A 20,383-nucleotide genomic window follows, 5' to 3' on the forward strand; every position below is an offset into this window, starting at 1 on the left:
AAGCCTCTGTGTTAAAAGCAAGGACCATGGAGTTCCGAGCTAAAAAATCTTGGATTCATTTAAGAGCTATCTCTCTGCATGTGTTATTGATTTTTATTCATGCTCACCATTCGTTCAGGTCAGCGGCTGACAAGACCTTTTCATCGGCCAAACGTTCCCGTCCTCACTTCACATTATAAGTAGGTTCTGTGACTTTAAACAAAACGATGCACATCAAAGCCAATTTTACCGCTGGCTAACCGTTACAAAAAAGAGTTAGGTTCCTACAGCATCTCATCAACATTATAATGAAGGGATGCTCTTGGAGGACCTGCTGCACTTCATATGGAAAAATGTGGAGGGTGAGTAGATTAAATAAATATTACAAAGCGTCCCAGTTTGCTCTCAGGTAAACCCCTCTTATGGCACTGACTGATTGTAATTATTTTTATGCTTACCCAAAGACGATTTTTCATCAACACTGTCTCAAAAGGAAAGGCTATCAGAGTGACCTGTGTCACATGGAGGTGTTCAGTACCGATGCATTAATAACTATACTCTGCTTTGGGGGGTGAGTAGGTTAAATAAAACTTCCAAAACCTTCCAAACCCTGGGTTGCTCCTCGGAGAAGGATTGGCCTTTTCTGAGTTCACTCGAGGAAGACAGGCAGGTTGGTTTTCCTAGCAGGATGGTACGGAGCAAAGGGTGAATAGGATTTTTTTTTGGGGCACTAGGACGATGAAAATGTAGCAAATACAAAACATCAGTCATTTGGACAATCCCAGTTTATGTATTTTACAAATGCTGGATGGGTTTTTAAAATTTAGAGGCATCACTGGGAACTTAGACTCTGTTGTCACACTCGTGTGAGCGCCAACAAATCCAGCACGACTCCTATAATCTGAGCAGGCACTTACGAAATCAAACTGGTACCTTTGGGATGGAAACGCCACCAGCTGGCGAGTGAAATATATTGTCTAGACTGAGGGCAAGTTATTATTTCTTTTTCCTTCTTCATTTAATTTCTTGTGCTTCACTCTTAAACTGATCCCCCCCTCTTCCTTGAACTCCTGATTCAAGGGTGAGAGCCATGTAAATAAGCAGGTGCATCATGCAGCAAATCAAAGATACCCAGTGACTTGCCTAGTGACTGTCACATGCTTAGTGCACAGCCCTTGTTTCCAAGGACTGGCGAAGCCAGTTGAGCAGAAGGGTGACAATCACAAAGCATATAGGCCCCACCTGAGGAAGACTGAGCAGAAAAATGCATGTGGCCCCGAGGGCTGGAGGGATTCAGAGAAAGTGGAGAGGAAGGAGGAGTCCGATTCCGATGGGCGAAGCCAAACCCACAAGGTGTGAGGATTAATCTGAGAACAAACACGTAAGAAATCAGAAGACCAACCCAGCTAGTATGAAAGGCCTGCAACCTTCTTTAGACAAAGAAATGGTAGACTCGCCAAGGCCCTGACGGCATCTGGGGGCGAAGGGCGGGGGGTGGGGGGGTGAGGGAGCGCCCTGAATGAATAAGAGTTTTTGGTTTTTGAAAAAAGTTATGCGGACAAAAGTTGGGCTAAACAGGCAGCATCTCCCTACGACTCCCTTCACATAGGTTCTGACTCTGCTACTTAAGCCCACAGAAATGCAGCATATGGCTTTTTCCTTCTCCATCTGCAGTGGAAAATGACAGGTCACAGGCATGTCTGTCCAGCCTGCTGCCCCTCTCACTCTGGAAGAAGGAGCGTCAGGAGCATCACTGCCCCTGAATGTTCTTCCGAGGGCTCCCTGCAGGCCTGCCTGGGCCGACCCCGTGTCGGGGAGAGCAGAGGGCCAATCTGGCCGCTTCCTGAGCTGTTCCCATTTCCATTTGAGGTGAAATTAAGGCCTCATACGTCTTTTAAAGCCATACTTGGTAGGTTAAAAGGACAAATTGGTCACAAACGATACCGTCAGGGGATGACAACTTGGCCATTCTTAGCCTCAACTTGAAAGATCCTAAATGAATAAATCTCAGGTCTTTCCAGAAGAGAGACCTGAAGTGGAACACGCATTCTCCTCCACACTCTCCTCTCTACTACGATTTCACAAGCCCACTTCCCTTTTCACTGATGGCAGGTCAGAAGCATCCGGCCGGGGCGGGGGTGGGGGGGGTGCGGGGGAGTGAACTTGAAAAGCAGGAAAGGGGGAGGTGCTGAGATGGTTTTCAGGACTAGTCAGTGCTGTGAGCGGTCGCCTTCTCTGAAGGGAGCCTGGAGAGCACAGCCTTGCCTTTGTTCTGGGTGGTAAACCAGTCCATGCCGATGGCAAGACTTTGACAAAAACACGGGATGCGTTTCCTTGTCCCACCCCACAGTAAACCCACCAAAAGCACTTCCCTCCACATCAACCAGTGAACAGAAGGTGTGATATTGTGATTTCTTATATATAATTGGTCTTAGTCCCAGTGTCTGGCACCAAGCTGCTAAAAGCCTTGGAATTTCTTAAGTGAGGAGAGCAATAAAAGGTGTCTTTTGTCATGTTAATGAGATGATTTTTGGAATGCCCCGAAGTCACCTAAGGATGGGGACTAGTTGCCAGAGGAAACAACCCTGTAATTAGATGGTTGGAATTTCAGGACCACCCCTTGATATTTAGGGAGGAGAGAAGGGGATGGAGGCTGAATTAATCTTCAGTGGTCATGATTGTGTCTCTGTAATGAAGCCTCCAGAAAACCCAAGAGGATGGAATTCAGAGAGCTTCCGGGTTAGCGAACACCGGCAGGTGCTGGGGGAGTGGGACACCCAGCGAGGCCATAGACAAACTTGGAGCCCCTTCCCACATACCTTGCTCAATGCACCTCTTTCCTTGGCCCTTCCTGAGTTATATCCTTTTATAATAAACAGGTGATCTAGTAAGTAAAATGTCTGAGTTCTGTGAGCTGCATTAACAAATGAATCAAATGCAAGGGAAGGGTCAGAAGCACAAGTGACTACAGGGGCTTGTGATTGTCAACAGAAGTGGTGGGGCTGGTGGTAGGGCTGATTCCTCAACCTGTGCAATCGAATGCTGTCTCCGAGTTGATGACATCAGAACTGAGTTGAGTTGAATTGTATAACACCCAGTGGGTGTTGAAAGATTACTGTTGGTGGTGGGAACCCCTGCCACACGCACACACACATTAGAATAGGGTGCAGAAAATCATTAGAAGGCTAACAAATATGTTTGTGCTGAATGAATTTTAGTACAAACTTCTCAATCTTTTTCACCTCACAGCATGCACAGGAAAAGATACTTGATGGCACGCTGGAGCGAACAGAGAAGCTGAAGATGAGGCCTCTGAAAACAGACTTGTAACCTGACAGGACAGCACATTCTGAATTTTGGGAGCCCAGTCAGCTGTGTTACCTGAGGAGGAGGGCGGACAGGGTATTCACTGTAGAGCAGCTGGAAATTCCCCCAGAAACCAACTTTTCTATGATTTGATTCCTTCTTTAACAGAGTAAAATGCTTGCTCTCTCTGACTCTATCTTAATTCTAGCCTGCATTTTCCCCCCTGGCTTTCAGACTAATAGCTCCTGCTATAGATATGCTAATTGTTAGGGGAATTAGAGCTTGAGCTTTTGACAAAGATGGCAGGAGATGTCCAGGAGGCTGGATTTATATCAGCAAGGGTCAACAAAAGAACCAAGAGGTTTAGAGGTTTCTTGCTCTTCCTTGAATCCCTGTTAGCATCTAGATGTCTGAGGTGGGCACATGCCTCCTCCCCCGCCTATTCTCCTGTCTGTTGACATAAAAGAAGCCTGAATTCTGGGCTCTCTTTGAGATGCATTTGGCTCTCTGGGCCTCCATCTTCTCAAACTGGACTTCTCAATCAAATAATATTTCCTTACTCCAAGGTATGACATTTTGAATACTGGCCTTTGAAGCATTGAGCACATGGACCTTGAACTGGTAACATGCCCTCTGCCCCTGACTCCCTTTGCCCCTCTTTGATTCTCTCCATCAGTAATCCAAGGTACCACATTGCATTTTTTCATCATGCCTCCTTAGGTTTTTCTTCACTGTCTCAGTTTCATAGATTTTCCTTGTTTTTGATGACCTTAAGAGTTTTGAGAAGTACTGGTCGGATATTTTTTAAGAAAGTTCATTGACTAGAATTTGGCCGAAATTTTCCACATGATTAGACTGGTATTATGGGTTTTGCGGAATAAGACCACAAAGGTCAAGTGTTATTCTCATCATATTGAGGGTCAACTTACTGTCAACATGATTTACGACTGTTGATGTTGACCTTGATCACCTGACTGAGGAAGTGTCTGTCAGTTTTCTCCACTGTAAAATTACTTTTTTGGCATGCTCTTCTGACCATAAAAAAAGCCATGTTCTCCAATTGGCTTTCTCAGCAATAAAGCTGACATTGTGTCTATCCCTTTCGTCCTATTTTTCAGTTGGTTCCACACTTGAGAAAGGAAAAAATAAATGGATGTCATATATCGACCCCCTGAGAATTCAATACTATCCATATGGCAAAATACTGCTCATCCTTTATGGCTTACCCAACCATTGCCTCCTCCTTGAAGCCTTCCTTGATCACCCTGGGTGGAGCTGATGTGTCCCTGTAGGTACTCCCACAATCTCCACACATCTCATGGGACCCTTCACTTGGCTGTCCTGATTCATTCTCCTTGCTCTTTCCTCCACTGGACCATCAACTCCTCATGGGCACTGGCCATGTTCTATAGGTCTCCATGTCACTGCAACCTGGTTCAGAGTCTGGAATTTAGAAGCTGCGTAGTAAACATTTGCAGAATGAAGAACCATTCACTACAAATCCCCCATCAGTGAGGGTTGCCTGACTCCCCCAGGATGGAGACTTATTATGACCATACTTGGGAATGGTTTGAGGAAGGCATCCATTCTCTTTACAGCAACTTGGGAAGGAGACAGGCTACCCAGCAGATGCAGCTGGAGTCCTACTTGTGTCCAGGTCCTGTGTTCAGTTAAGACTCAGGACTCCATGTTCATAGTTGTTATTGAATGAACAGCAGAAAGAAGGGCATCTTCTCTGGGTATTAGCCTTCCTGTTGGTTGAGCCTTCCCAAAAAAATCTCAGAAAGGGAGTGTAGTTGTAGAAATGATTAATAGTAATCACCATAATAGTTTGTCATTTTTGATAAGCACCGTGATAGATGTTTCATACATGTGATATTTAACTCTTACAACCAGGCAAAGTAGATTATTGCCTGGGCCTTACCTGAAGGTCATATGACTAGAGACCCAGAGAGGTAAAGCAGCTTGCTGAAGATCACACAGCTGTAAAGGCCTAGACCTAAGTAGGTCTAATTCAAAGTTCATCCTATTTCTACTGATTCTATACTGATTCTCGTTCTGCTTGTCTTCATTTTCTGATCTGTAATTAGCTGAGTTTAAGAGATATGAGAAAGGACACAGTGTTGGCCAACAATATAGCAGATGGACTAAGGTTCTGTTCCTTTTTTCCTTATAAATAAGTCTTCATTTTTGTAATTTTTCCCAAAAGAATTCTGGCTATAAACTGTTTCTGCACATTTTACCTGCATCCTCACCGATATGACTGTATTTTTTTAATTTTAAGATGCATACTTCCCTACATTAACATCCTCTAAAATTTAAACGACTCTTCACTTGCCCTCAACCTGGATTGAAATCAATTTTCTTATGAGGGGATCTTGAGTTCTATTTAAAGTTTTCTTCCTTTGGGGGTCCTACTTGTTTGGGTTCATATTCTCCAGGGATATTTGTTTTCCCCACCCTCACCCAGTACAAGTTGAGACTGGCAAGTCTTCTGCTGTTACTTTTTGTGGTGTGGAGTTATTCTCATTTAGCCCTAAACAAAAGGTATAGCCCTTTGTGAACCAGCTTCATTTGAAGAGTCTCCCACTATCGGACAGTTTTTTCATTCTGATTGTTACATAAAATGAAGATGTGTCTTACTGTTGATATTTCAGATCCAATGAAATACAGTGTTTACTGAGGGCTGACGTTAATTTCAAGCAGCTTGGTAGCCTGTGCCCATGATGCCTCCCGCCATGATTCTTGTGTCATGATGTTTATGACCCGTGAGCACCCTCTTCTTGAATAAAGCTTATCTATGCAGCCAATAGGACATTATGAAAATGACAGTGTGTGACATCCAATGCTGGGTCATCAAAGGCTTTACTGGTCCCATCGTTTTCTCTTTTGGATCACTCATTTTGGAAGAAGCCAGCTGCCACATTGTGAGGACACTCAGTCAGTCCCATACAGAGGTCCATGCAAGGTATTAGGAGTTTCTGCCAGCAGCCAGCACTAACTTGTCAGGCATGTGAGTGCATCAACTTGAAGGCAGATCCTTCAGCCCCATTCAAGCCTTCATATGACCACAGTTTGGTTGACATCTTGACTGTAGCCTCATGGGAGACCATGAGCCAGAACCACCCAGCTAGGCCTCTCCCAAATCTGTAATTCACAGAAACTGTGGGACTGCAAACACGTGTTGTCTCAAGTCACCAAGTTTTGGTATAATTTACTATCTAGCAGGGACAACTAATACAAATGCTAGAAAAGTATATTTTGAAATAAAAAATTGACTTGTCTTTTCAAAAGCAGTTTTCAGTTTTTTACTTTCTAATGAGCCCTTTTTCACTTTAATGAGAGAATTTCTATTATTTTCAGGATAACTGAGATCTAAAGCAATGATAAGTATTTGCTAGGTTTAATGTAACAGGAAACTCAAAAGTGACTTCATGTTTTATACTTTGTGTTTTACGCTTCAAACATCATACTTTCATTGGGTAGATTTTTCCCGTAACGGTATAAGTAGGAATAAAATATGTATTGCTTAGTAAAGCAACCAACATTTTCTGCATTCCAAGTAGCAGGATTTCTGGATTGTGGTCTCATAACCTGAGAGAGAAGGTGAAACTGGTAGGAGCTTGAAGACAAATAGACATGCACAGGATCCCAGTGAATGTCAGCAGGCAGGAGCCCTGCCGGGAATGCCTGCCCATGAGAGAGTCTCTGTGGCGGGGGTGGCTGGGAAAACGCAGGGCCACGGTGTCTAATGCCCAGTTTGATGGGGTCTGAACTGCACTGTAATTCTCCTCCGTTATCCCAGCCTTCACTACACTACACACACTCATTTTGTGTTGGCGATGCTTCGGTGACTGAAGGGAGGGGGCAGCTTGGGGTGAAGTGACATCTCATGAAGGTGGAGAGTTCAGTGGAAAAGGAAAATGAGAGAGCGAGAGAAAGAGAGGAAACCCAAGAGGAACGAATCTTTCAGAGACGCCCAGGACGCACAGGGTCCTGGGCTCCATGAAGAATGTGGGTGGGCTCAGGCTATTTTTCCTGGATTTTAAAAGAAAGAGTGACATGCCCAAAAGAAAGACTTGGAAACTGACAACCCGAGCAGACTCTTGGATTACATCATAAGTTTTCTATGCAATGGAAACTTTTATCATACCACACACATATCTGTCACATAGAAACCTTGGGTCCTGCTGGGCATTTGCCCCAGCGGCCGAGACTACTCCCTCCCCTCCAACATCCAGCTGTTCTTCAGACACTGTTTTGGTGCGGCCTGTAGGATAAAGCCACAAGTGCTCCATCACAGGGAAGACAGGTTTACAATAGCTGGGCCAAATGCTTGATTAAAGCCCCCAAGAAAGGGACAGAGTTGTCAAGGGAGAACTGAGGGATTCCCCCACCCCGTCCCAGCCTTTGTATTCTGTGATTCTTCGCAGGAGAGGAACCAAACCCTGTACAGTGATGAGTAAAGTGGCCTGGCTGGGTGTCAGCTGGCCTGCCAAATCTGGCAGCTGGCAAGGAAGGATCAGAAAGCATCCAAGGAGCTGGCTCAATTTGCATGTGTAATATGCTCATACATACTGTCTGCATATAGACTATATAACATTCATGACACACAGAGAAGGACTTTGGGTTCCTGGGAAAGAAAGAAGCTCAGAAATAGACATTTCTAGAGCAGCACAAATAGAGATTCTGGTCTCACGCAGGACAGGCTCTCAGCTGCCAGAGGACATTTTGGCAGCCTGGGAAGCAGGCACATGTAAGAACAGAGGAAGTCACTCCCACCCTGGGGCCCCAACCTGAAGCTCCCGGGCAGGCGGTGGGGGGGAGGGGCAGTTGCCTGGCAACAGCAGCATTTCCTGTCTTTTCAGTACGCTGCCAAGAGCATGATGAAATGTCTTCTTCTTTTTTCTTCTCTGGACTTTCATTTTTCCCTCAATTTCATGTGAAATTATTGGGAACCCAATGTCATTTGTTTGAGGCCCCACAGGGATGCCCGCGAGATCACCCCTCATGGGGTAACTGAGCCCCGAGGAGCTAAATCCCATGTCACTGAAGTGTTTGGTGACACTGAGGGGTTTGCCAACTCCTCCTGTGGGCAAAACGTGGTGACAAACACTCACAGCAAGAAGGGAGGTGACATAGCCCTGATGCCTGCAGAAACAGCAAATAACTGATTTATTAATTTGTATGCTCATTCCTACTGCAGGCCACCCTGACGCTGCAGAGAACTGGGCACTGGCTTCCGGCCAAGAGTCGCCCCTGGCTTCTGAAGTCACTGTGCCCCTCTGGGTCTCACCCTCCCACCTTTACAGGAAAGGAACTCCCAACTGCCCCTGGCGTGGTGCTTCTCTGACGTTTGATGAGAGGGTGAAACAAACCTCACAGCCATAAAAGCTCTTTGTGGGGGTGGGGCATCTCTCTTTCATCTCTATGTACCTTACAGGCACCTAGCACTGATTTTTTTTTTTTTTTTTTTTTTTTTTTTTTACCTATTAGGCCCTCAAAAGCTGTTCATTTTGTTGAGTAATAAGACTCACTGGTATTTCTGTGGGGCGATCCCTGACCTTTCCAGTCACACCACACCATTTGGTGCTGATGTTAGAAGCCAGGGTGATGCCCCGAAGAAAGGCCTTGGAATGTAACGTCTCAACAGCAAACACTCGGATCACGTTAGAAAACGCCTTCTATGAAATGGACAAGCAGAGATCGTGGCACGAGTGCACCTGTGTAGACTGGGGTCCAGCTCTGCCCTCAGCCCGTGCACTCGCCGGGTGGGAGACGGAAGCAGCCAAACCGAATCTAATACCTCCGGCCACTTTGATTATTATGGAAAAGAGAGTTCACTGTGTGTAGTCGTGTGTCAGGCCAGAACTGCTCGGGGTTATTTTATGGGGAAGGTACGTTCTTCCTTTCCTGACAAGGTAGGAGCAAATAAAGGGCAAGAGGCTCTGTAGGAAGCCCCTGACTTGGAACTTGTGAGTGAGTCTGCAATGCTGGATGGGGGGCCCCAAGCCATCGGTGGGGATCCTGCATTAAGCCTTCTAGTTTGCATTTCTAGTGGTGTGACCCAGCAACTTTTAAAATTCCTTCTTTCTTGTTTCAAATTATAATTTCTCATGCCAGGCCTGAACCTCTCCCCTCCCCCAAAGTGAGTGTTTATCTTTTACCTGCAACTCTGGTTTTTGAGTCTTGTGAAAAGCCTGTCCTACGTGAAGCTAGAGTAGAAGAAAAATGCCCTTCGCTCCCTCCCCAAAGGGGAGCAACATCAGCCCAGGACCCACGCATCCCAGAAGGCCCAGGCAGGGTCACAGGCGAACCTCAGGAAGCTGAGTCAGAGCCTTGTCTTTGTTAATTCTGACAAGAATAGAGGGTTGATCTGGTATGTTGTTTTCTTTTGGAATGGTGGTGGTAGTGGTCGTTGTCAATTTTGCAAGTTTGGAAATGGCTTTTCTAAGGTTTTCTCTGGTCATCCTAAGTCTTGAGCTTTAAAAACACTTATGTAATGGTGACTTATGTAAAGCCCACATCTCGGGCATGTTTTCCAAATGACTGACAGTATCAAGTCTAAATTTATGAAAGCTAAAGCTTATAAAGAAGTAACTCACCTCTTTATAGAAACTAAATTTTATCCTTTAAACTTACCTCAGAACATTCAAGACCTGTTCCAGAGAAAAAGAGAAAGTACTAACTCCATGGAAGGCCACTGGCTAGCCCTGGTGACCTACTAGGGAAGACCAGCAGCATTTCTAAGGTGTAAGGAGATGTAGTAGGTACCTAATCAAGCAGCGAATAAGCCAATACACATGTAGAGGTGATATTATTGGAATACAGCTTTGTCTCAAATAAATACTAAAATCATGATACTGTTATTTATATATTTTTAAGATTCACTGAAGTATAATTGACAAGTGAAATTATAATACATTTAAAATGTACAATATGATAATTTGATATACATAATAATTGTGAAAGGATTCCCACCATCAAGTTAATGAACACATTTATCACCTCATGTTTACTTTTTAAATTTACTTTTTATTTTTTTTGGCTGGAGGTCAAAACATGTAAGTTGTACTCACTTAGCAAGATCCAATTACACACATAGTGTTATCAGTTATAACCTGCCTTTCAGCAGAGTCTGCATGATGCCTCACCGGGGCTGGGTGGATGCCTTCCTCTGCCTCTTCAACCTGTATCTGTCCTTCAAAACCCAACACAAGGCCTACTTTTTCTCATCAGTCTTATTCACTTCCCCCTAAGCACGTGTATAGCATACCTGACCTGATCCCAAAGATTTCATGAATCATAAATTAAGCGTTATTATTTTCTTATAGTAAATAATTAGTCATGTTTACTTCTGTTAGAGTATAACTCGATTTACAGAGGGTCCCTGACTTACAATAGCTCTATTTAATAATTTTTCTACTTTATGATGATGCAAAAGAGATACATATTTAGTAGAAACCATTCTTCAAATTTCATTTCTTTCCTTGAGCTAGTGATACTTCCTCCTGCGATGCTGGGTAGAGGCTGGGAGCCACCGCACCCCATCAGCCACATGACCATGAGGGTCAATAACCAATGTTGAACAGTGCACTGTGTTCCCAGCATTTGGACATTGTCTTGTGTGTTTTCTCGCCCCGTCATGTCTACTAAATGCCCATCTGTGTCTCCTGCTTCTGGTGAGAAGAAGAACAAGAAGGTAGTTCAAGATCATCCCTCGACTGTAGGCTAATGTAAGAGTTCTAAACACGTTTAAGGGAGGCCAGGCTAAGCTATGATGTAGGCAGGTTAGATGTATTACATGCATTTTCAACCTAATGATATTTTAAACTTATGGCGGGTTTATCGGGACCTACCCGCATCATAAGTTGAGGAGCATTCATTCATTAAGGAGATTTGTGAGGACCATGTATGATTCAGAGATGAGAGAAAATCCTCAGCCGCTGCTGAGTGGCCCTAGCTTTTTCAGGCCTCTGAAAAATCACATCCTGGGTGGTTTTTCACATCCTGGGTGGTTTTTTCCCCAAGTGAGTCATGCGACTTGTTAGGCACATAGGACAATAGCAAATGGGCCACAAGAAGAGGGTTAAAGAGTGCTTGCACACTGGGGTCCTGCCCTGTCTTGATGCTGGAAACGTCCATCACCACAGCAACAGAGCTGGGTTGATTGCCCGGAGGATGAGAAGTCTCATCATTCCAGTTATCCTAATCATTAGTCCAGCGGAGGCCCCAGAAATGGAAGAGTCCAGGAGATACCACTCAACACCCACCAAGCCCTCCCAGACCAGGAAAACTGCCCTGGTGGAACTTTAGGACTAGTTACTGGATCTGCAGAGGACACGGACGTGTGCGCCAGCAATGACACCGACCCCAGCCACTGCTCTGTGAAACGCAGGTGCCCGGGGCACGTGTGCAGAGCAGGGGCCTCGGAGCGGACCTGTGGGCAACAAGGGAGGACAGGCAGAGGCAGCCAATCGGGAGCTTAGACTTGGTGAAGCAGCAGCCACTGGCTGAGCAGACCAGCAGGAGGCGGTGGTGCACACGATGGGGGAGCTGGACACAGGGTAGAGATGGGCAGAGCCTGGCATCTGGAGGTGCTACGGGGATCATCCAACTGCTGGGGGGTACAGGCGTGGCCAGGCGTTCCCCCAAACCAGACTCTTATTCTCTGTATTTCCTACAGCCTAGCAAGTACAGACAGGAATGTACATACATAGATACAAGAAACTCAGGGTCAAGGTTTGCCAATGGATTGATTTCTGAAATTTTTTTTGCACTTTTCGGGTTTTTATGACTTCCTCATTTCTCACCTTTTCCTTGCTCTCCCATCTCTGGTGTGAGGACAGGTTCTGTTTGTGTTGTAGAATCACTTCTTGAGAGCAAGCCTGGGCTCTATTGAAAAATTTTCTTGGGGACCAAAACAGACATATGTGTATAGTATAGACCACCAAGACCCTCTCCAGACCCCTGCTCCAGACCTCTAAAACAAGCAGTTTGTACTGGCAACCCTTCAGTCTTGGCCCTGCAGGACATATAGAGTGCATTGAAATGAGAGGGAACTTCATGCTGTCAATTACTGAGCTGCTTTCTGTCTTGCTGTCTCTCTGTTTCCTCAGTTCCTCAGAACCACTGGAAAACACAGTTTATAGGAGAATGTCTTTTTCTCCAGCCTCTCTTTTTTTTTCAAATTTATTTTTTATTGTATTTTTTCCGTTACTATTTACCCCCCTTATACTGCTCTTCCCACCCACACCCCCAATCACTGCACTGCTATCCAAATCAAACTAAAAAATTTTTGCACAACAAAGGAACCATCAACAAAATAGAGACAACCCACTGAATGGCAGAATGTATTTGTCCATATGTATGTGCTAAGGGGTTAATATCCAAAATTTATAAAAAACTTATAAAACTCAGCACCCAAAAAACAAACAATCCAATTAAAAAATGGGCAAAGGACCCGAATAAACACTTCTCCCAAGAGGATACACAGATGGCCCATAGACATATAAAGGGATGTACAATGTCACTAATCATCAGAGAAAAGCAAATTAAAGCCACAATGGGACATCACTTCACACCAGTCAGAGTTGCTGTCATCAATAAATCAACAAACGACAAGTATTGGTGAGGATGTGGAGGAAGGGGAACCCTCGTGCACTGCTGGTGGGAATGGAGACTGGGCCAGCCGCTGTGGAGAATGGTATGGAGACACCTCAAAAAAATTAAAAATGGAACTCCCTTATAACCCAGGGATTCTGCTTCTGGGAATTTGTCTGAAGAAATCTGAAACACTCATTCGAAAGAACACAAGCACCCCTATGTTCATTACGGCATTATTTACAATAGCCAAGATTTGGAAACAGCCCAAGTGTCCATCAGTAGTTGAGTGGATAAAGCAACTATGGGACATTTACACAATGGAATTCTACTTGACTTTAAGAAAGAAGAAAATTTCACCCTTTGCAACAGCATGGATGGACCTAGAGAACATCATGTTAAGTGAAATGAGCCAGTCAGAGAAAGACAAACACCATACGATTTCACTGATATGTGGGATCTAATGAACAAACTAAACTAACAAGCAAAATAGCAACAAACTCATAGATGGAGAGCAGCTCTCCAGCTATGACAGCTCTGGGTGGGAGGGGGGCGGGGGTGAGGGACTGAGCAAAAAGAAAAAGGGCTCATTGACATGGACTGCAGGCTCTCCTCATGCCAGTCACCACACAGCATGCTCTGTGGGTCTTGGAGCAGAGCCCTGGGCCTAAGGGCCAACGGGGACAGGACAGCAGTGATCAAACAGGACCGTCAGCCATCATATCCAGAATGTCACACAGCACGCTAGAAAAAAACTCTTCACTCATGCTAAATATTGCTTTTACTGTCATTTTTCTTGATTCCTCCTGTCATACTGCCAAACAATTCACACTTTATTGTTGTGGTAAAAAAAAAAAATTTTTTTTCTTTTCTTTTTCTCATGGAGATCCTGATAGAGGAGAGTAGTTTCTGAGCTCCCCCTGACGTGTTGTGAGAAGACACTTTAATACAACTGTGCTTTGCTTCTCCCTGTGAAATCTACGTTTTGATCTGCATCTGGGGCAGCAGGCAAGGGGGCTTGGGAAGAAATTACTGTGACCCATGAAGGGATGGTAAAGGGCTGGGGCTGCTGTCTCAGATTAAGTTTTTATAACAATTGCAAATGTTTGGGCCAGAAAGCTTCAGTATGTGATATCAGAGATCAGTGCCTTAAGAGCAAGAATATACCTGTCAGGGACTCTGCTAGGGTCTTTGACAACTGCAATGAAATTTAACTTTACAGAAAAGGAAGTAATAACTGGTGGAGAACGCCAACTATACTCTTCTCACCCCCACCCCCACCCCCACCCCCACCCCCACCCCCAGTTCCTTGATGGCTCTCACTCTGGATATCTGGTTCCTCCTAACAGAAGTATTTTATACACTGGTGAAGGAATGAGTGTTATCAATAACATTCTTTGGCAACAGGCAAGATCCAAGATCTAGTCCCTTAAAAGTTTAATGAGAGTTTATGCATTATCTATTGCTGCATAACAAATTATCCTACAACTAAATGTCTTAACATAACAAATGTTCCTTATCTCACATAGTTTTCCGTGATCAGGAATCCAAGAGTGGTTTTGCTGGGTGGTTCTGGCTCAGGGCCTCTCACGATGTGATAGTCCAGATGTTGGCCTGGGCTTGCTTGGGGATCTGATTGATTGCAGGATGGCTTCCCTCTGTGACTGTTGGCAAGAAGCAGCAATCATGGGGCTTTAATACTGAAAGAAAACCTAAATGGAAGAGTCTCTTTGTAGCCTCTGTCGAGGGCCAACATTGGGTTCAGCCTGGCGGATCTAAGAAAAGAGGGAAGTCGCTGGTGAACTGGTCGTGGGAAGGGCAGAGTTCAATGCAGGCAGCCAGAGAGGGCCGATGGGATGAATTTCGGGTAGGCAGTCCTGAGGAGCATCGTTGCGAAGCTGCTGTCTTCCTGGGCACAGGGTGGCCTCATTTTGAAGTGTGAGCTCACACTTGGGCAAGAGGCCTGGCAATCTAGTGGCTAGGATGTTGAGCATAACAAAAGTCTCCAGCTCCAGAGATAAGAGCTTGAGAAGAACCCACCGTCCTTCTCTACTGCTCACAACTAACCATGGGATGGAGAAGAGGCTGAACCACGTGTAAGTTCCTGCCAGAAAGAGTCTAGTGAAAACTACTCATGAGCAGAAGAGCTGGGTTAAATGGTTGCTGTCTCTTTTTTTATGAAGCCCCGCAGCATATTCTAGATTTTACGTATCAGGCATAGGGCTGTGAGCCCTGGAGTGACATTAACATTCCTGAAATGTTAGCAGAAGTTTTCCTAGTATAAAGTTTAAGAATGATTCTTGTCCAACAACACCGTCTTGTAAGGAAGAAAGCCAGGTTCTACCAGGTTAACTGATATCCCAAGGCCACTGAGTTAAGTGGCAAATCTGAACCTCCTGTCTTCTGCCCCGGAGGTTACACTCTGTCCATTGTATAACTACAGAGACTCAGGTAAGGTTTTGGAAGACAATGACAGCCTCATTCCAATTACCCAGTGACAGTGCGGGGCTCGCCCATGCCCAGCTGCTCCACGGCTAGAAACCCCCTTTTCTCAGGAAACCCCCTTTTCTCGGCAGACCGGAGGGCAAGAAGATGGAAAGGGATTTTTTAGGTAATCCATTAGCTGGCCCCACAACACCCCATACTTTGTGACACAGGACTCAGCTGATTCTGACAAATCCTTTTGCAGGAATAAAGACTTGCGCAAAAAACCTTTGGCCCAGAGCACACAGTGGCTCTCTGCGGCTGTCCCGGATTTCCAGAAGCCAGCCTTCCCGTGACCTCTGGGGTCAGGGGACCCATGTAAATTATTCCATTCCCCATGGGCCACCTCAGATCACCAAGGCAGATCCTGTTGCCCACAGGACAACCCACATTTTTACGTCCCCAGGTCTTCGAAGCCTTCACAGGGTGGCAGGGACTCCAGGCCGCCCCCTGGTGTGGCTGAGTTGACAGACATGGCCAACATATTAGTGTCAGCTTTTCAGAAATGCTTTAAGACATGTTCACGTCAAACCAGCCCTCCAGAGTGAATCAGGAATTTACAATGTGCTTTTTGAAAGCTGAGCTGGGAGAACAGAGGCTACATAGAACCAAGCACTGAAAAAGTGAGTCGTTCACGACAGTACTTGCTTCTCTGTGCTGTTCATGTGTCAGGGCCTGAGTAGTGTGACAAGGAGGGAAAGATGTCAATGTATGCAGCTCCAGCCTGATGGGCCCTTTGGGTGTATCTGCAGGGTGGCAATGCCTTTAGGTGCTGGCATTTGTCCCTAGATCCTGGCCATGATTTACTTCTCACCTTCAGGCTGACATCCCTTACAAGATAATTACTGAGATCATTTTTAATGTGTGGTCCTAACGTCGTCTCAGCATTTAATGTCTCTAACAATTTATTGAGCTTTTTCTGTGCACAGCTGTGGCCGTTGAAGCATTGGGGTCTCCACCCGTGGCCAGCGGGGGGCTGGATGGCACAGCTCTGGGAACAAAGATCGAAGCCAGTGACAACAGGTTTATTGCAAATGAGAGTGTGAGTTTCACTCTTACCCAGGGAAAACCAGCATGATAAAGCAGTTAGGAAGTGTGGCAGACCACAATTACTGGATATCAGCTTTGTTTTGCCATATTCACATGGGACTGTGCTAAATTTAAAGTGTTGCTTTGTAGGTGTTGACCTGTAGTATGCCAAGGATGCAAGATTCTGGGAGGAGTTCCCAGCAGGTTGGCCTGGTGTCGAGGCGGGAAAGAGAGCGGGAGCTATGAAGCACTCACTGGGCCCAGGGAGACAAGCAGAGCTGGGTGTTAGTGAGCAGGTCTCTGAGCCGGTGCTGCTGGTGGCAGGTCAGCTGGAGCCCTTTTGGGGGCCGACTTTCCCTTGCGCTGTGCCACCTGCGTGATACGTATCTGCAGCATGGTGCACAGGGAGCCAGGTTACTTCTGGAAGACTGCTATCGCAGTGAACTTCAACTTAGACTATTAAAAATGGATTTCTCTTTCTAGCATAGGATAAACCAGGTTGATTAAATGGATACCAGAGATTTCCAGAACAAGGCACCCTACAGAGAAGGCGGAAACTGCAGCCTACAGGCCTACAGACACTCTTTAGTAAATAAACTTTCACAGGCACACAACACACCCATTGGCTTACAAACCACTGGTGGTTTCTTTCAGGCCACAAAGGATGAGCAGCTGTAAATAAGAGACAGAATGGCCTGCAAAGCCTCAGACATTTACTATTTATCACACTTACTAACCAATCACTAATGTCAACATGAGAAATAATAATAATTAGCATGGGTTGCTCAGGCTTCCCTGCCTCCTGGGAGCTGGGACGGGGGTCAGATCCACCCACCTGCCTGGCTGGGGACAGGGAAATAAGATAGCAAGGTGACTAAGGTTGGCAGATGCTACAAGCCTCTTCATACCTGGTGAGCGCCCGTGCCGCAGAATTCCCCACCGCTTGCTTTACATGCGGTTGTCCCTGTCCCCTCTTAGGTAGAGAACACCTGACTCTGTGTTGATGTACGTCTGCACGCCCAGGGCCCGGCATGCGACCTGCGCAGGAGAGATGTCCTGTAATCGGTTTGTCCAGATGTCTCTGCAATCTTCACTTGCAGATGGTGCCTCCTGGCTGCTCCCTGGGGCATTGGATTCCAGGTCCGAATGGAGCGGCGGTGTTGAGATGAAGTATGTGTGGGAGCAGCAGCTGCCTGGGCCTTTGGAGTTGGCTCTTCCCAGGCACGGCAAGGGCGTGGGGACTCCGTCCATTCACCGCGGAGGAGCGCTAGTGTGTTCTGGCATCAGGGGAACTAAGGGAACCCCAACTTTAGGCCTCGATATGACATTTACCACAAAAGGACATGAGTGAGTATAAAAATAAAACACCCTCAAGCATCCTGACAGCCTTTTCCCAGAGCTAAAAGTGCCTCCACTGAGCCTCTAATGGAAAGAGATGGGTGAAGGACAGGAGTGGAAATTAGCATCCCCCGACCCGCACGGTGCAATCTGGCATTTGGCTGGAGGCAGCTACGGTGAAAAGATTCGGGGCAGCCACAGTGAAGAGAAATGAAATGTCAGGGTCGCCTCCCTGGCAGGGCCAGCCCTGGGTCACTGTGGGTGGCAGCCCCCCAAGGCAGCGGGCTGAAAATGTATTTTAAGGGGTATTTTTGTCAACTTAGCAAACTCTGCTACCCGTACGTAATGGAATATGAGAAAGCTAATAAGAGGCTGTGTGCAAATGTTGATTAGTATGGATACGGTACTTGAAATAATGTAAGTTAAAAAAGCATTCTGGAACTCAAAATAGCATGAACACACTGATTATAGCTTCATAAAACATGTGTTCATTTTTAAATACTGAAAGAGTATTTGGAGTAAAGTAAATAGAGTTTATAAGGCTGGAAGCCTTAATTCATAATTAATTGAAAAGGCTTTCGGCAGGATGGTCTTCTCTGGGCAAATGAGTAATTCATTTTCAGGAATTGAAATCACTTCATCCCAGGCCAGTAGGATGTGGGCAATGGTTTTAATCTAAAAACATGGTGTGGGGTGTGAGTAGAGGAAGTGGGGGAGGGGAGGAAGGAGGGAGGCTGGGGGGGGGCGGGGAAGGGAGAGAGGAAAGAAGGAAGGGAAGGAAGGAGGGAGGAGCATATCCTGGGTCCCCTGGCCTACGACTATATAGCTCAAAGTGATTGCCCTGCAGTTTTGCCAACCTAGAAACTGTCTGAACCTGTGATAGCAACCCAGAGTGACTTAGGACAGATTGATGTCCCCTGTCACTGAAGCCCAGTCTCAAACAAGAACTGCCTGTTTATGGAGGGTCTGCTGTTAACCCTTTGATTAATGTATGGCGTCCTGTGCTCAGAGCTATAGAGGAGACTGCAAAAGTGAGCAGGACAGGATCCCTGTGGAGCCCAAGGGCAGGGCCCGGGGCTAAAGCAGAGGGGCTGAAGGGAGAGGGCAAACAGGGAGGGGGTGGCCTTGGTCAGCTCACGTTGCCATAACAAAGTACTACAGATTGGGTGCCTTAGTAGTAGACATTTATTTCTCACAGCTCTGAGATCAGGGGGCCAGCCTGGCTGGGCTTAGGTGAGGGCCCACTTCCTGGCTTGTAGGGAGCTGCTTTGTCATTGTATCCTAACATGGCAGAGAGAGAGGGAGGTGGAAGAGAGAGAACGAGAATGAGCTCTCTTCCTAAAAGGGCACTAACCCAATTAGATCAGGGACCCACCCTGTGATCTCATTTAACCTTAATTACCTTCTTAGAGACCCACCTCCAAATACAGCTACACTGGGGATAAGGGTTTCAGTACATGCATTAGGGGTGCGGGGGCAGAGCCAGGACCAAAGAGGGAAACAGCTCCTTGATGCCCAGCCAGTGGCGACCCCTGAGTTAATCTGTGGTTGACTTGTGGCCTGTTAATTCATTTATTCATTTGTTCAACAAGGATTATTGAGCACGTATGGTATGAGCACCTAGGCAACGTGATATGAGCACCCATCAATATTTCTAATTAATAGTATTTCTATAATGTTACTAATTAAAGGTATGTGGACGATGTCAATGTGTAGAAGAAAAGGAAAGCATTGGCGGATGCGAGGGAGAAACACGTGTGTTTATAATTTTAGGTAGTTGGCATTTTGAGGAACGAATGGCCTGGTTATAAATAGAAACTGCAATGGTTTCATCAGAGAATCGCAGGAAGTTGCTGCTGAGACATTGTTCTTATCTCTTCTTGCTTTAAAAATCAGGGCACTGGCCTGCAAGGGAGCGAATCAGGGAATGAAATCCAGAAGGAAGGGAGTGCTCAGCATTTTCAGGATAACGGGCCATTGATGATCCTTCAGAGAAGTGCAGCCTCTGCTCTGCCCTCACGGTGATCGGCCAAATCCGTTACCTGCTGCTGGGCCCACTGTCCCCCAGGCCCCCTGGGCTTTGCTCAAAGGACTCGTGGCCCCAGGAGAAGACTCCGGTGCTCCTGGACCCCTGTCATTGCTGCAGGTGAAACAGACGCAGGGCGTCCCTGACCCGTTCTCGGAATCCAAACCATTGCCTTGTTCAAGTTGCTTTTGGAATAAAACCTCTGAGATGTAAATGACTGATTAGCTCAGGTAAGTTAAATGTCTGGATGTCACAGATGTTTCTTAAGGGGAAACAACCGCACCCATGGTTACTTTAATGGCTCCTGCTGTGGGCCGTCTGCTTTGCTGAGCAGAGCTGGATTGTGTCCAAGGACACTTGGGAATAATTCATTGTTGAGCAAGCAACCTGTGGCTTCTGGGCAAGGCTGTGTGAGGCCCACTGCTGCCTGGGGGTGTCCTCAGCATCCGGACAGGCCCCTCCCTCGTGGCCTCCTGTTCCTTATGCTCTCACAGCCAGAAATGTGATCCCCAGAAACCCCACCTTAGAAAAGCTCACTGGGCTGACTAGACCCTGCTCATGGGTGGCCAGTACGGTCACCTTGGGCTTATTAACACGTGTCTCCTTCCTGGGGACCTC

This window comes from Pteronotus mesoamericanus, unplaced genomic scaffold (assembly GCF_021234165.1).
Source record: "Pteronotus mesoamericanus isolate MK-2021 breed Mesoamerican mustached bat unplaced genomic scaffold, CSHL_Meso_final contig_20, whole genome shotgun sequence".
Lineage (NCBI taxonomy): Eukaryota > Metazoa > Chordata > Mammalia > Chiroptera > Mormoopidae > Pteronotus > Pteronotus mesoamericanus.